Below are 18,185 nucleotides of genomic sequence, written 5' to 3'. Positions count from 1 at the left end.
CAAACGTCTCCCAAGACTCTCCATGATCCCACATCACTCACCTGACCCCTGGTGAAGATCCCATGGAACTGCCAGCCTCAGATTATCCAGAAGCTCTTGGCAGGACTGCAATCCTAAGGGTCTTGGGTTAGGAGGTGATCTGGTACTGACCGTTTGTGTGTCTCAGAAGTGAGAGAAATCCGTGAGTCACCGGATCCTGTACAGCATGGCAACAGACCCTGTGGTCCACCTCTCCAATTAGTGCTGGTATTGAAAATTTAAATTCTAGCATTGTCTCAGACTTGCATTCAAATTTGTTCAACCTGAATGTCTCTCTTTCTGCACTTCAATCTCTAGGTGTGAATAAGATTAACCATCATCTCTGCAAAGAAAAGTTATTAACTTCAAGGTTTTGAATTCTTTAGGTCTGAAATATCACTTGTCCATTCCCCTGTGGGTCAGGATGACTTTGTTTAGTCATGTTCTTGCATTTTCACCCCTGTCTTTGTCAACACAGTCCCATTGAAGTGGATTTGGTCCTGATAAGCGTCATTAGTATTTGGTCATAATAATCACATGGTATCCACTTTGTAAGTGTTCCGCCTTTAAAAAAAGACTCATATCTCCATTGAAGCTTCAATTGTTTTGCTAGGATGTCACTAATGAACTAACTTAGAATACAATTCCTACATTCTGGAAACAGGCCATTCAGTCAACCCACCAAAAAGCATCCAACCCAGAAACATCCCCCTACCCTTTTCCTGTAACCCTACAATTCCCATGCCTAATGCATCTAACCTACACACGCCTAAACACTGAGCAATTTAGCATATCCAATTCACCCTGACCTGCATATCTTTGGACTATGGGAAGAATCCAGAGCACCTGGAAGAAACCTACGCAGACACTGGGAGAACGTGCAAACTCTTCAGACAGTCACCCGAGGGTGGAATTGAACCTGGTGCTGTGAGGCAGCAGTGCTAACCACTGCGTCACTCTTGGTGTCTCTTTGGCTCTCTGGTCCCATGTCCATTTATTTGCATCAGTTGCCCTCCTCTGCATCAATCCTGGCTGTCCCTTGCAATATTCTACCTATGAATGCTGTCTTAAAACAGACACTCCTGATCTATAGCTGTGAAGCTTCTATCAAAATCAACAAAACTGAGATATGACAATCAATTTTGATTTGAAAATCTAACTTTCCTACAAAGCTGAGCAGGAAGAGCACCTTAAGTTAATCAATGCCTGGCCTGCTTGTGAAAGAACAAGAATCCAAGGGCTTTAATATGATCAGCAAAGGTGAGGAGAGAAAGGAAATTCTTTCCCACAATGAATATTTAGCGTCTGGAATGCACTGCCTGAAAATATGGTGGAGGGAGGTTCAACTGAGGGATTCATGAGAGCATTAGATGTTTATTTGGATAGAAACCGTCTGTAAGGGGATGGGGACAAAGGAGGAAGCTGGCACTGGGTAATGCTTGTTTAAAGAGCTAGTACAGGGTCAATGGGCCAAATGACCACCTGCAACTTAATAATTCTGAGATTCTAGAACTGGGATTGCCCTGCATTGGCCCCACCTTCTCAAGGGCATGAGTGACCGTCCATATTTTCAAAAGGTCAAGCAATTTCTGACTAACTGCAAATTTTCCTTGTTCGGGGAATCCTCTAGATTATGAAATCCTGTCCATGTTGCAACATCTGAAAATGTCCACCTCTTTCAGAAATATGATGATAGTGGTATTAAAGAACCACTCTCTGACTCTTCAGCCAACATCAGTGATAACAGGATCTTTTGTAATCCTCTGCTATTCTGAGGCTAAGTCATAACTCTTCCTACAACATTTATTACTCAGTCATGTGATATTCAGTTTAATGATATATTATTGCTGTCCTAATCAGCATTTATTGGCATTTCTGAATTGGCCTTGAGAGCATGGTTCTGCTGACTGAGCTGCTACAGGGGTGGAGGGACATAGTTATTACTGAGGGAATGTCAAAATGTTGACCTAGAGACTATGGAGAAACACTGGAGCAATATTATTCCAGATCTAGGGATATCATTTCAAGGTGAACATACAGGTGGTGATGTTCCCTCTCTATCAAGTTGTAAAATTACTGTAATATGGACTCAAAACATTAACTCTGCTCTCTTTCCACAGACCTGCCAGACCTGAGTTTCTCCAGCACATCCTGTTGTTATTTCAGACTTCCAGCACAGCAATATTTTTATTGACTCTGAATTTGTGTGTATTTATTCACTCATGGGACATGGATGTCACTGTCTGGGCCCAGCATTAATTGCCTAGCCCTAGTTGCCCTTGAGAAGGTGGTAGTGAACTGCTGCAGTCCATGTGCTGTGGGTTGACCCACAATGCCGTTAGGGAGGGAATTCCAGGATTATGATCCAACAACCGTGAGGAAATGGCAATACATTTCCAAGTGAGGATGGTGAGTGGCTTAGAGGGAAACTTGCAGGTGGTAGCGTTCCTGTGTATTTGCTGCCCTTGTCCTTCTAGATGAAAGTAGTTGTGGGTTTGGAAGGTGCTGTCTGAGGATCTTTGGTGAATTCTGCAGTGTATCTTGTAGATAGTACACACTGCTGCTACTGAGCATCAGTGGTGGAGGGAGTGGATGGTGTCAAGTTTCTTGTGTTGTTGGAGCTGCACCCACCCAGGCAAGTGGGGAGAATTACACTTCTGACTTGTGCCTTGTAGATGGTAGACAGGCTACGGGGAGTCAGGAGGTGAGTTATTTATTGCAGTATTCCTAGCCTCTGACCTGCTCTTGTTGCCACTGTGTTTATGTAGTGAGTCCAGTTGAGTTTCTGCTCAATGGTGATCCCCAGGATATTGGTCGTGAGGGATTTGAATGGAAGGTACAAAGGTGTCTGATTACCTGTATGAAATATATTTCAAGCTTCAGCCTTGCCTGAGAGTGTTTTGCTTTACAGCTTCAATGGCACTCCCACCAGCATTTGACATGTTGGGACCTGTCTGTACTACCCAATAGATAACTGCATGCTGGCATTACCCAAGAGGTTTTCTGTTGTGATGCACGATGCATGTTCATGTCTTTACAGATATGTGCTTCAATTTTCTTTAATTGGATCAAGCAATCCTGTGATGAGACAAAACTAACAGCAAATTAACCTGAGAGAGAAACAACTATGGATTCCAATATCAGACTCTAAATGCTAACTCTGTTTCTCCCTCTTCACAAATATTGCTAAATCTGCTGAGTTTCTCTAGTAATTTCTGACTAAATCTCCACGTTCTTTCTCTCTCTCCGTGTTTATTTCTGAAAGGCTCGGTTTTCACTCATTAACTGCAGCAGAGCGTTCTCTTCAGCTGGTTGTTCATGGTGGTCTAAACTTTAATGATGGACTATTTCCTCCATCAAAATACCTTTCTCAGTGTTGCTTGGATGAGAAAACAAGATGTCTGAGTGCCAAGATTTTTATAAATCTTCTGTAAGCTTCTCATTTTCTGCCTGTGATGCCTGAATGTGCTGTTTGACTGCTGTCAGTCAATGCTCTGAGGTAGTTAGACTGTGCATACAACTGGATTCTACCTGTGTGGTTATGGCCAAATCAACACTGCCTGAAGCACCAGTGATCTTAAATTTATTTTGAAGCTCTGAAAGCTCTTTCTTGCAGGATTGAAGATTTCTTTGTAACTCTATATCTCTTGACATCTCATCATTCCTTTACTGTTGGAGAAGTGTAACTAGCACCATGTTACATTCCTCCTTTCCAACAGTGATCAGACTATCCAATCCTGCAGGAACATTTTCGTTGAACTGTGACTGCAGTTTCAGTTGCTGCATCCCTGGGAGAGTTCTGTGCAATAAGTAGACATCTTTACTACTTCATCTTAATACCATAAAGCATAGGAGCAGGAATTAGGCCATTTGGCCCATCGAATCTGCTCCGACATTCAATCATGGCTGACAAGTTTGTCAACCCCAGTCTCCTGCCTTCTCCCCATAAGTTTTGATCCCTTTAACAACCAAGAACCTATCTATCTCTATCTTAAATATACTCATTGACCTGACCTCCACAGCCTTCTGTGGTGATGGATTTCATAGATTCACCATGCTGGTTTGAAGAAGTTTTTCCTTATCTCCATTCTCTATATTCTGCTAAAAAGGTAGATTCTTCAAAAAAGACTCAACCGTGTTTTCAGACAACTGTCTGCTGAATGTAAAAGTGCAGGTATGTCTGGAGTTTCAGATCTCCTAAATCCCAAAGTTTAATGAAGGATGGTTTGAGGATCTCAGGTCTCAGCCACAGAGAAGCATCCAAAAGAATGGATACATTTTCTATGGTATCAAGGTTAACACCTGTTTCTCTGCCTCTTACTTACTTTCTTGTCTCCAGACCAAAATTCCTCCTGGGCTCTGTATTATCATGGCAGTCAAATGCTTGTTCTCCACCTTGTCACATCTGCCAGGAAGTGTTCATCTCAGCCCTCTGTGTCCCCCTGCTGCTGGCACTCCTGCAAATTGATGTGGTCTTTGGTTAATTTTCAGTGCTGCCACTGCAGCCTTGCCTTGGACTCTGTGTATTTGTGACTCTCTGGAAAACTGGCTGAGTTAGGCTCAGGGTGGAAGAGTTTCCTCACCGCCTGCTGCACCCTCTGAACTTGCCACCTGTGCATTTCCTGAAGGTTAGTTTCTTCTCCAGCTCTGTAAGTACTTTTACTCTGTCGTGTTCACTTGCCGGAGCAGATTGATTCCTTCCTGTTGCTAACTGCACCCTCTGCTTTCTCAGCTTCTACACTGGCTTTCCAGCTTCAACTTGGAACATCTCAAAGGCCATTGCTCACTGGTCCCACCTGCACTGAGCTACACTTTTCGCCAGCTCTGGATGTGGATCTCTGGGCTGGTCTCATTCAGGTTAGAGTTATCAGTGGCTTACAGTATGTTTACAGTCTGTCTGGGCGTTACTGGAGACAGTGTTTGACCTTTTAACATTTGTTGAGTGTTCAATCATAGTTCATGTAAGAAGACATGGTCATGAGTATATGAACAGACAAATGCCTGTATTCTACTGGAAAGTTTCCCTGTAACTTGATTAAATTTTCCTCATAACCTTTGTAAGGTTGATGCCTAAAATGTGCACGAAGATGCAGCTCTTGGCCTTTGCTAAGTTGTTTGTTCTCCAAGGCTGTGGGGTAACCTTAGAGGTTTATAAAATCATGAAGGGGTATGGATGGGGTAAATAAGGTTAGATTCCCTACAGTATGGAAACAGGCCCTTCAGCCCACCAAGTCCAGACCGACCTTCTGAAGAGTAATCCACATAGACCCATTCCCCCTGAATGATGCACCTAACACTATAGGCAATTTAGCATGGCCAATTCACCTGACCTGCACATCTTTGGACTGTGGGAGGAAACCCACACAGACACAGGGAGAATGTGCAAACTCCACACAGACAGTCACCTGAGGCTGGAATCAAACCTGGGACCCTGGTGCTGTGAGGCAGCAGTGCTAACCACTGAGACACCGTACCACAGAGGTGGTGGAGGCAGGCATGGTAGACTCATTTAAGATGCGTCTGGACAGATTATTGAGTAGGTGGGGAGCCGAGGGATACAGATTCTTAGGAATTGACCGACAGATTTAGACAGTACATTTGGATCAGCTCAGGCTTGGAGGGCTGAAGGGCCTGTTCCTGGGTTGTAAATTTTCTCTGTTCTTTGCTATCCACTGACCCCTAGTGGAAGAACAATCAGCAACAAATCCTCTAGACTCTCACTCTCTCTAAGACAAGGTCACAGACGCTATGTTACTATCACTGTATCACACCCCTGAACAGGTTGATTTGGGGAAAAAATAGGTCCTAGAGTCATAGAGATGTACAGCACAGAAACAGAATCTTCAGTCCAACTCGTCCACGCCGACCAGATATCCTTATTTAATCCAGTCCCATTAGTCAGCATTTGGCCCATATCCCTGTAAACCCTTCCTATTCCTATACCCATCCAGATGTCTTTTTAAATGCTGTATTGTACCAGCCTCCACCACTTCCTCAGGCACCTTATTCCATGCACTCACTACTCTCTGCCTAAAAAAGTTGCCCCTTAGGTCCTGTTTTAAATCTTTACCCTCTCACCCTAAACCTATGCCCTCTAGTTCTAGACTCCCCAATGCCAGGGAAAAGACCTTGTTTATCTGCATTGGCTACAAACCATCATTGCCTGGAGACCCGCTAAGTCAATGACCTCATTGGTTGAAGTGGCAATGGGATCACAGCTCAGCAAGATGTAAATGTTTTCAGGAGAGGAAGACGAAAGAGAAATGTAACCAGTGTGAAAACTGCTCAACGTGCTGAGCCAAGTTGTAGCCCAGGATGGATTCTCTCTCCAGGGGTGGGATATTGGACACACTAAATGAGAATTAATATTAACAGCCACATTTCCCAGGATTCTGGGATAATATTAATTGTTACTTTTAGAAATGTGGCACTTGTATTCTTAGACTAATGACCAAACCCATACCACTCCCCTGGCATTCCTACAATGGTGACTTAGTGAAGGAATGTCTGTTTGTGTTTGGGTTTGGGTTAAGATTAGGGTGAACAACCTCTGGATCTTAATGTTGAAATCTATCTCGATCATTTTATACAGTTTTCACAACTGTCGCTTCTCAAAGTGTGAAGCTTTTTTGACTTTTTTCTAAGCAATGTTTCTTGAAACAATAATCTATCTGGAACATGTACAAATACTTTTTCCCTAATGTTAATGAAATCTTCAATCTAATACTTCATCATTGACAATTTCTTTGTTTAAACTATAAATAATCAAGGGAGGATACATTAATTATTTTCTGATTCCTCTTAGAATTGATCACAACATAACAGCTCATTGAAATATAGTGGATGGAGCAAATGGGTGTGATCTGTGTCCAAAGTGACAGACTGTTTGAGAGATTTAATACTCTAGTTAGAAGGTTTACATTACCCAAACATTAGCTTCAGTTTATTTTATTAAAGTCTGCAAGTGTGACATTTATCTGAATTTCTTTCACACAGTCTCTCCTTGGCCACACAATCACATTTTTATTTTGTTTTCTATTTCCTGTGCTTTAAATTAAACCCAATCTGTTCCTTTTATGTGACTGGTGGTTCTTCTGTGATTTTGCCCTTATTGAGGAGTTGTAGTTTATACCATAGCATGAGATGTAGTATTAGAGAAAGTACCAGGTGTGTACAATTATTATATTTATACCTTTTGCACGAATGCAGATCATTGAGAAGAAACAAAACTATTCCTGAGAAATATTTTGAATGACCAATTAATTCCTGCTGTTTTTTATCTGACTGTAATGCATCCAGAGGGTTTCAACTGTGACTTGATCGACTGCATATATATAACACATTTTGTACTACTCGAAGCAATGATACCTTCATCAATATTCTGCCCAGAAACTACTTGCGCAACTTTAATTTAATATTAATCACTTAGTATCTATTACACTTTTTAATTCACTCAGGGGTATGGGTGTCGCTGGCTGGGCCAGCATTTATTGTCTGTCCCTTGACAATATTGAGAAGGTGTGGGTGAGCTACCGCCTTGAACTGTTGTAGTCCACCTGCTGTAGGTTGACCTACAATAGGAGCATTAGGTGTAGAAGGAGATGTAGGCCATTCAGCCCATTGAGTTCACTCCGCCATTCAATGTGATCGTGGCTGATCTGATCATCCTCAACACCACTTTCCTGCCTTTTCCATGATTCCCTCTTATTGGCTAAAAGTCTGTCTGTCAATAACCCAACCTTGGCAGCCTTCCATGGTAAAGAATTCCACAGATTAACTACCTTCTGAGAGAAAAATATTCCTCCTCATCTTAACTCATTGCTGGTCACAATGCTGATAGGGAGGGGGTTCCAGAATTTTGACCCATATTTCAAAGACAGGAATTTAGACCATAAGACATAGGAGTGGAAGTAAGACCATTCAGCCCATCGAGTCCACTCCGTCATTCAATCATGGCTGATGGGCATTTCAACTCCACTTACCCGCATTCTCCCTGTACCCCTTAATTCCTTGTGACATCAAGAATTTATCAATCTCTGCCTTGAAGACATTTAGCGTCCCAGCCTCCACTGCACTCTGCGGCAATGAATTCCACAGACCCACCACTCTCTGGCTGAAGAAATATCTCCGCATTTCTGTTCTGAATTTACCCCCTCTAATTCTAAGGCTGTGTCCACGAGTCCTAGTCTCCTCGCCTAACGGAAACAATTTCTTAGCGTCCACCCTTTCCAAGCCATGTATTATCTTGTAAGTTTCTATTAGATCTCCCCTTATTCTTCTAAACTCCAATGAATACAATCCCAGGATCCTCAGCCATTAATGATAATTAACTCAGTCGTGATTTTTGTTTTGTTAATTCCTTCTCAAAATGGTTACTCATTTAAACCCATCAGGAAATCTACAAAATTACGATCATTTTAAATAAGATAGATCTAGTTAAATTTAGGATACTTCTGTTTGGAGCATTTAGATCATTTTAAAGTGTAGCATTGTTCTATGAGGTATCTGTTCCACTGCAGAACAATACTTCCCAATTGCACATCTCAGTGTTACTGTCATGAAAATCAGGGAATATACGGTTTTAAATTCAGACCAATCAGAGAACGGTCTCCAAGGTACTCCTCCAATCACAGGCTGGTTCACTCTTGGATTTGCTGCTAATGGGCTCATTATGAACTTACCAACAGTAAATGCAGGAACAAAAAGAGAAATTGCTGGAAAAGCTCAGCAGGTCTGGCAGCACCCATGGAGAGAAATCAAAGTTAATGTTTGCAGTCAAGGGACCCTTCCTCAGCAAATGCAGGAGAGAGCCAGCCTGTGATTGGAGGAGGCAGGTGAGGGGCAGCAGTCAGTGGAAGGAAAATAGGAACAGAAAGTGAGGCATCCGGGATGAAGCTGAGAGTACAGCACGGGGAGGAGGTTCAGCTGGAGAGGCTGGGGAGGGAGGTCAGGAGAGAGAAGCTCTGCAAAATGAAGGGGCTGCAGAAAGGAGTGAGTGAGTGAGTGAGTGAGTACTGTGAACAGTCTTGTTCCTCTTATTTAATGAAATATTCCTTTGGGGGCAGTTCAGAGAAGGTTCACAAGGATGATCCCCGGTGTGGAGGGATTGTCTTCTGAGCAAAGATTAAACAGGTTGGGACTCTATTCGTTGGAGTTCACAAGAATGAGAAGGGGTTTCATTGAAACATATCAGATTCTTTCGGGGCTTGACAGGGTCAATGCTGAGGGGATGTTCTCCCCTCATGGGAGAGTCTGGGACCAGAGGACATAGTCTCAGAATAATGTAAGATGAGGTTGTGAGTCTTTGGAATTCCTTGCTTTGGAACTCCTTGCCACAGAGATCTGTAGGGGCAGAGTCCCTGTGTATATTTAAGGCTGAAATAGAAAGATTGTTGACCAGTTGGAGAATCCAGGGTTAGGGGGAAAGGGCAGGAAAGTGGACATGAAGAATGTCAGATCAGCCATGAGGCAGAGGTGGGTACAGCAGATGCTGGAGATCAGAGTGGTACTGGAAAAGGACAGCAGGTCAGGCAGCATCCGAGGAGCAGGAGAATCAACTTTTCAGGGAAAGTCCTCATCCCATTGAAAGGCAAAGCAGGCCTGAATAGCTGAACGGCCTACTCCTGCTCCTGTTTCTTATGGTTTTTTGCCCTATAAGGGGGTGGGAAGAGCAGCAAGTGGTTGCATTTGGCAGAAAAGGCCTGAATGTCTAGACAGTGGCAGAAAACTGTTTAAAACCTGTTGTAAAAAAAGTAAGATTCACTGAACTGGAGACCAGAAAAACTGAGATAATGAATTCCTTGCAAATTAATTTGGAGTCTTTAGCTTAAAGCTGCAGGGGTTCAGGGGTTACTGTATAGGAAAAATGTAAAGGATATGAAGGGAATGAGCATTATGTTCATTATGTAACTTAATATTGAACAGTTTATTTCATGAAGATTTGCATTTGTGTTTTCACATCTAAAGGCCTCATATTTTCAATTTCTTGAAATGCAGTGTAGATGCAGACATGTACTAATTTAGTGTGATCTTGCCAGATCGCAGAAAGTAGTTTAAGGTGATTGATTTTTGTATAAAGCCATGTGTTGTTTTTTAAGCAACATTCATGCTAAGTTATGCCTTTTGTGCCTATATAAATATTGTGACAACTAGGAAATCAATGTCTTTGTGTGTTGTGGTTTTAAGTTACATAGAGTAGTAAATTGGGGGTTTTGATGAATTCTTCTAATTCTGCTTCTGTCTAAGTCCAAATTCCTCATCTATTACCATGAGGGGTTAGCGAGATTGGAAAGGGAGCTTCCAATTTTAACATCCAAAAATAATCAAAAAGTAGCCTTCAAGAAATCTCAAGAAGAGTCCTCAAGAAAATTTATTGATTCCTGCTCCAATTTCATACCATGACACATGAGGAAGCCAATCTCCTGAGGCCTGTACAGTCCATTTAGTCCCAGGACACAAGTTCATGTCTGGGATTCCCTACACAGCTTTTGAACAGTTCAGGCAGTTGTTAAATTATCTTAGGAAGAGTTCAAACAAAACAGGAGTGGCAATTGAGAGGTTGCATTTCTTGGGGAGATACAAGAGAGAGATCAGGACTTTATCTTATATAAACAGATTTAGAGGTGATAAAAGCCTCTTAAAAATTACATCTTGGAGAAGGCAGATGTGGAGATAGTCTTTCAACTTGTGGGAAGATCAAAAATTTTAGACGGTAAATGTATTACAGTTACCAATAAATCCAGTAGGGAAATAAGGAGAAGCCTTTCTGCACAGACCAGAGTTAGAATCTGGAACTCCCTGTCACGCTGACAGGTCAACACCAAAGTACTCTGGACGTTTTTAAGCTTGATTCCAAAAGATTTTTCATTTTAAGAAGAAAGATTCTATGGACAAAGCAAAAAGACTGTGATTGTAAATTCACTGTTGTCTGGCAAAGCCCTGTGTAGGATCCATGGAATGCTGTACTTTTAAAGTGTCAGGAAAACATCAAACAGAAAGCGAGAAATTTAACATGAAGAGATAATGAAGGAGCTAATTATCTCCTCATCCTCAGCAGACACCTCTTGCAAGCTTTCTTAGGAAGGGAGAATATTAAAAAATATTTAAAACTGGGATTAAAGGCTGGCTGGCAGTCCTAGCCAGTATGTGTGCTGGAGGAAGAATGTGTACAAACATACATGGATGTGCCAGTGGACTGAGGTATCCAGTGTACCAGCCTCGGTTCCAGTGCCTGTGCACACTGAAGATACAGTTGAAGAGACGCCTTCTACTCACCTCTGCATTGCAGGTAAAATGATCTCTTAGTTTGACTGCTAGAAGCCAGCTACCTAACAAGCTAATTGAAGGGCAACAAGATAACAGAAAACTTCTTATGCTCTGAGTGCCGCTGAACAACCACCATCAAAAGTTTAGCACAATTTCAACTAAAACTGCTGAGCCAAAAGTCCTGAAATTGATGATTCAAATACCAACATTCCATTATGTCCTCTTCTCAAACCACCAGACAGACTGATCCATTTATCTTTCAACTTCTGTCCTCTTTTGGACTCCCTTCTTATTCTGAATGTCTGTGTTATGTGTATTGCATTCTTAAAATTCTTATAATTGTTTTGTGTTTAGTAACAAATAAACCCACCCTTTTGTTAACTCATTGTTATGACCAACTGAGGGAATGGGTGAATTAAGAAAAGGGGTCAATTCATTGCCCTTCACCCTAGAGGTTAACAACTGGGGGTCTCCATCCAAAGCTGTACTAAATTTGGAAACTTCTCCCAGGATCTGGTCATAACACATTGGCCAATGCTGGAGAATGTAGACAAGTACATGACAGGGAAAAAGAGATATAAAGATAGGCTGAGAGCTTGGGTTGAATTACCTTTTTAAATTTTATATTCTATGTGTTTCTCACTCAAGAGCTGTAAGTCTAAATGCAGTGCCACTTATTTTCAAATCAGGTGGATAGTACACAGCTCAGGATATAGATGTACAATAACATATTTACCAGGGTTTACCAGAATTGAGAGGTTATAATTATCAGGAATCACTTACAACATCGGAGTCTTTACTCTAGAGAAGTTCAGCAGAAAGCATTTTGTAAAATGATAAATGAGCTGAGAAGTTAGATATGGAAAAAATTTTGAGAAATCCATTCTAAACATAAGGTTGTCTATTAAATCATACAGAATTCAAGATAAACTTAACAGTTTGTTCTTAATGACCAGTAATTAGCATAAAGGGACCTTGGTGTACATTGCCATAGATCCTTGAAGGCTGCAGGACCAGTGAATAAGGTAATGAAGGCAGCAAATGGGATACTTGTTCTTTATTAGTGAGGCATTGAGTATAACAACAGGGAAGTTATGATGGAGCTGTATATAATATCAGCACTGGAGCGCTGTGCGCAGTTTTGATTCACCACACTAAAGTAAGAATGTGATTGCATGAGAGAGGGCGCAGAGGAGATTCACCAGGATGTTAGCTGGGACGGAATGATTCAGCAACAAGGAGAGACTAGATAGGGTGGAGTTATTGTCCTTACAGCAGAGAAAACTGATGGCTATATAATTCGGGGAGACAAAATTATGAGGGACATAAATAAGGTTAATAGGAATAAACCTTTCCCCTTCGTAGAAAGGTTAATTAGCAAGAAAATGGAGTGAAAATATGGGGGAGAGCATTAGAGGAGATATAAGGAGAATTCCTTTCACCAGAGGGTGGTGAATATCTGCCTATATGGGTGACAGGAGCAGGGACCATTATGATATTTAAGAACTATTTAGACGAATACTTGAAATATCATAACATACAAGGCTATAAGCAAGTGCTGAGAAATGGGCTTAGAGTAGATATGTGCTGAATGACAGGTACAGACACGATTGGCTGAAGGGCCTCTTTCTGTGCTGTAAAAACTCTATGATTCTATATTTACTGAAAGGTTAAAATGTGGAACTTGTTACATCAAGAAGTAACTGAGATGCATAGTGTAGATGTATTTAAGGAGAACACAGCAGATAGAGTAAAAGATGCGAAAGGAAAGGAAATGAATATAGGTTTCATTCAGTCATAGAATCATACATCATGGAAATAGACCTTTCGGTTCAACTCGTCTGTGCTGACTAGACATCCCAATCTGACCTAGTCCCATTAGCCAGCACTTGGCCCATATCCCTCCAAACCCTTCCTATTCATATACCTGAAGAAGGGCTTATACCTGAAGAAGGGCTTATGCCCGAAACGTCGATTCTCCTGCTCCTTGGATGCTGCCTGACCTGCTGCGCTTTTCCAGCAACACATTTTCAGCTCTGATCTCCAGCATCTGCAGTCCTCACTTTCTCCTATTCATATACCCATCCAGGTACCTTTTAAATGTTGTAATTGTACAGCCTCCACCACTTCCTCTGGCACCATCCTGTGCCCTCTAGTTTTGGACTCCCCCACTCCAGAGAAAAGACTTTTGATATTCTAAAGAAGTGCCAACTGCTGCTCTCTCTCCACAGATGCTACCAGACCCATTGAGCTGCTCCTGCACCTTGTATTTGGTTCAGGATCCCAGTACTCACAGTTCTTAGTTTTATGTTATTTCATGTCCCCTTCCTGTTGAACAAGGGACTCTTGAAGACTGTGAGCACTTTCCAAACCTTAATAGCCTCAAAGTCCCAGCATTGAGGAGGTGATCCAACACTCAAAGACAGGATAAGTCTCTTTGTCTGCAGGATTGGAGAGACTGAGAGTGACTTACAAACCTGGTGCAGAGTGGACAATGGCACTACAGTCACTGCTGTTCTGTAGGTCATGTATGTCAATGGTGGTCTATGGTAGTTTAGCACAGAGGTGGCTGACGCCAGCACTTTCCATTTAGTCAACTTTGGAACAGTAAGATATGACAGTGAGACAAAGCTTAACCCCAGCATTCGCCAATTGGGCACAATGGCCTATGTCAGTGTTGTGGAGGCTGGTCAGAACAGTTCAATTTGAATTGGATGGTGCATCTACCAACTTGGCTACAATTGTTATCCAAAGTTAGAATATACAAAAGGTTCTTTTTTAAATATTTGCAGCATTGTGTTGCAATTTCTTTTACTGTCTAAGATTTCTATCTTGTCTGTAATTACTCATACTTTGTGTCACATTTTTGAATCAACTGCTTTTGAAGTCAATGCTTGGAAGTCGACAGTCTAAAAAAAATTTTAAAACATTGTAGTTAGTTCTTGCAGATTTTAGTATTTGTCTTTCCCCTCCCCTAGGATCAGTGTTCTTTGTCATTATATTTTTAAAACAAGTTGAGCTGAAATTTACAATGCAATAACAAGTGGACAAGTAACATAACGCAGGGCCGTCTGAAGTTTCACTGACTCTTTAATAATTTGAATTCCATCAAAGATCTGTCTTGATTAAACAATAATACTTGTACCTAATATGTTTCAGACTCCTTATTCATTGTCATCCATGGCGCCTGTTAAAGTTTCTTCAAAACAATATACGGTAAAGTAGCTAAATTTATGTTTTGTAAACTTCCTTTCACTTTCTCTGTGGATAATGCCAAGGCCACAGAATGTCGTAATGTTCAGAGGATATCAAATCCAAGTGCTTCTGATGCTAGCTATTTGAGTATGATTGACTGCTTCTGGATTGCTATAAAATACAATATTGTATATTCTCAGACAGTCTTGCTGCCAAGTCTGTTTCAGGCATTGTATGGGTTTCTGACTCACCTTTTCAGAAGGTAGAGTGCAGAATGTCACAGTATACATGTCTGCACCAATTGCATGTCAGCAACAGAATATATATATATAAGGACCAATGTACACACCCACACTTGTGTACGTTTCTCCACCAATTTACATGTATACATGTCCATGCCAGCATACAAGTCTGCAGCAGCATATATGTCCACACCAGTGTACATGTTTGCACTCATATATGTGTCTGTTCTACTGCACGTGTCAGCACCAGCATAGATGTCAGTACAGGATACTTGTTCACACTCGTAAACATGTCCACACCAGTATGCATGTTTGCATCTGTATGTATATCCACACCAGCAAACCTGTCTGGACCAGTATATATATATGTCTGTAGCAGTATACATGTCAGTACAAGTATACATGTCCATACCAGTGTACATGTCCGCACCAGTATACATGTCTGCACCAGTATGCATATCTATATCAGTATACATGGTACGTGTATGGAATGAGCTGCCAGAGGAAGTGGTGGAGGCTGGTACAATTGCAACATTTAAGAGGTGTTTGGATGGGTATATGAATTGGATGGGTATATGAATAGGAAGGGTTTGTAGGGATATGGGCCGGGTGCTGGCAGGTGGGTCTAGATTGGGTTGGCATATCTGGTCGGCATGGACGGGTTGGACCGAAGGGTCTGATTCCATGCTGTACATCTCTGTGACTCTATGTCTATATCAGTATACTTGTCCATGCCAGTATACATGTCTGTACCGGTATACATGTCTGTACCGGTATACATGTCTGCACCGGTGTACATGTCTGCACCGGTGTACATGTCTGCACCGGTGTACATGTCTGCACCAGTATACATATTTATATGTCCGTACCAGTATACATGTCCGTACCAGTATACATGTCTGTATGTCTGCACCAGTATCCATGTCTGCACCAGTATCCATGTCTGTACTAATATACTTATCCACACCAGTGTATATGTCAATACCAGTATACATGTTCGTACCAGTATACATGTCCACACCAGTATATATGTCCATATCAGTATTTATTATCAATTAGCACCAGTATACATGGTCAGGTTAACATGGATATGATGTTTCCTCTTGTGGATCAGCCCAAAATGTTTTCATATTAGGGACTGTCTCTCCAGGACAGTTATCAAAAGAATTCTTTTTTTCTCTTAAGAGTTTTGTGCAACTTTGGAACGTTCTGTCTAAGAATGTGGTAATGCAGTCTTTTAACCTTTTTCAAACAGAGTCGGTTAGATTCTTGTTAGACGGGAAATCAAGGGTTATCGGGGAGTAAGATCATAATGTGGAAATCAAAACACACACAAATCTATTATGGGCTCAGCTGATGTCATGATTGGAACAAGTCTAATCCCAGACTAAAGCCTGTTTGCTAGATTTTTCTTCATTTTAATCATGTGGTCTATCACTGAAACACAAACATGCAAGGATACAGACTGGTTTTGACAATAAAATTAAAAAATTGTTATGCAAAAGCAAAGGTAATAAAATAGAATAAATAAGCTGTTGGCATATAACACAATTTAAAAGATTTGAACATAAAACATAACATTTCATCTATCCCACCAGCACACTTTGACAGTTCTCAAAGAAAGAATTCTCTGTCACGTGTATAGGTTTGAATAAACTGATGATTTCAATTTCTGGTCTTGAGCATTCACATACTGATTTTAGATTTTCTCAGCTTTGAGTAACCCCGTCAGGGTTCTGGCCAAACACCTTTGCTCTGGAACTTTTAAACTAACACCTTTATGGTGAAGTAATTCATTTCTAACTTTTCTGAATTAACTCTTTGTTTCAGGAGAATTATTGCATCAATCTGGGTTTAATCGGGCCATCTGTGAATGAAAAGCAAAATGTCTTACAGGCTCTGGGTATTTCTCCTAATCAGGGAAAAAAAACCAATTCTGATCCTTTTAACTGAAAACAAGTTAATGTTCTGCAATGTATTTTCTGTCCACTTGTAAAACTCTCCCAATGCCAACAAATTACGATAGAATTCTGGAACTACTTCCTTCATATTGTTCTGAAAACATAGCTGCAGAAAGACTGACATGTTAACTATTAAGCCCTTTCCAAACATAGTCCAACATCCATATACTACTAGGTTGAAATCCAAACACTAACATAAATGATCTTAAAATGTATATAAACCACACACCTTATATTATTGAACAGTGGAATGGGCTTGGAGGAACTGAACCCTTCTTCAATTTCATATTTTTGCATGTTAGATTCCAGAGAAAAATGATAAACTTGTATTCATGTAGTACCTGTTACAACATCAGGACATCCCCAGCCACTTGATAGCCACTGTCAATGGGAACCTCTGCGGTTCATGAAGACTCCAGATGACAGTCTCCAATCAATTTGATACATATCACAATCAGAAACAGCTGGATAGAAAGGCTATGAACCCTGACGACATTCTGACAATACTACTGGACACTTACATTTCAGAACTTGCCACACCCCTTGTCAAGTTGTTCCAATATCATGAACACCAACTAGCCACAAAACGACACGACCAGCTATCCTTAGTAGCCACACACGCAGATGACAGGCAACATGAGTTCGACTGGGACAACACTACTATTACAGGACAAGCCAAACAGAGAACAGCCAGGGAATTCCTAGAGGCATGGCACTCATCCACAGATTCAATCAATAAGCACATCGACCTGGACCCAATATACCAACCACTGCAACGGACAGCTGGAACTGACAACCCGAAGCGGCAGAGACAAACCACTATAAATGCCGGAGGAAACAACACAGAAGCGCTTCACAGGAGGCTCCCAAGCACTGAGGATGTCCCCTAAACAGGGGACGAAACGTCTGCAACACAAATTCCTAGCTCAGCGGACAGAACCACAACAATGAGCATCCGAGCTACAAATCTCCTCCCAAACTTTGTTCCAATACAGCTGCATGGACCCAACAATACAGAAGATTGTTCAGGTATGTCTTGTCCACAAAGAGCAGGGCAAATCCAGTCTAGGCACTTTTGGCCGATCAGTATATTCTTGATCATCAATAAATGAATAGAAAATACTATCACCAACGTTATGGAGCAACAGTTACTCAGGAACAACCTGTTCAGTTTGGGCTTTGTTGGATAGTAGGTAAGCGTATTGCATTCTCTGAGCTGCACCTCATGATAAAGGTACACTCAGTATAGTAAACTACACAGCCTGGTCTAATGTGAGAGAAGAAAGCTGCTTCCTGGTCGAACTAGAAAGTCTCTTACAATTAAAATATATTTTGTTGCTTGTTGAAAATTATTTACAGATTACACTATTATTCTAGACATTGTTACAGAGACAGTGAAAGAGAAATGCTGTGAGCTCTCGCATCTTTGAGATCCTAAGCTGTTTTTCCCACAAGTACGTACAACTATCATGGTGAGTGATGCTCCATAATGTGAACCCTTTCA

General features: G+C 41.3%; 1 long non-coding RNA gene across 1 annotated transcript in view; it reads left to right on the top strand.

The window, feature by feature from the left end:
• The first annotated feature begins 4,772 nt into the window (after positions 1-4,772).
• LOC148146843 (uncharacterized) overlaps positions 4,773-18,185 on the top strand; it is a 32,240-nt gene continuing 18,827 nt past the window's right edge. The window contains exon 1 of the long non-coding RNA XR_015760009.1: positions 4,773-4,875. This is a non-coding gene — a long non-coding RNA (uncharacterized LOC148146843). The remainder of the gene's footprint in view (positions 4,876-18,185) is intronic.

Source organism: Chiloscyllium plagiosum, unplaced genomic scaffold (assembly GCF_037043375.1).
Source record: "Chiloscyllium plagiosum isolate Xiang-an unplaced genomic scaffold, Cpla_swu_hap1 HiC_scaffold_18, whole genome shotgun sequence".
NCBI classification, from domain to species: Eukaryota; Metazoa; Chordata; class Chondrichthyes; order Orectolobiformes; family Hemiscylliidae; genus Chiloscyllium; species Chiloscyllium plagiosum.
Note: the sequence above shows the minus strand (reverse complement) of the source record. Positions and strands in the feature narration are given on the sequence as shown.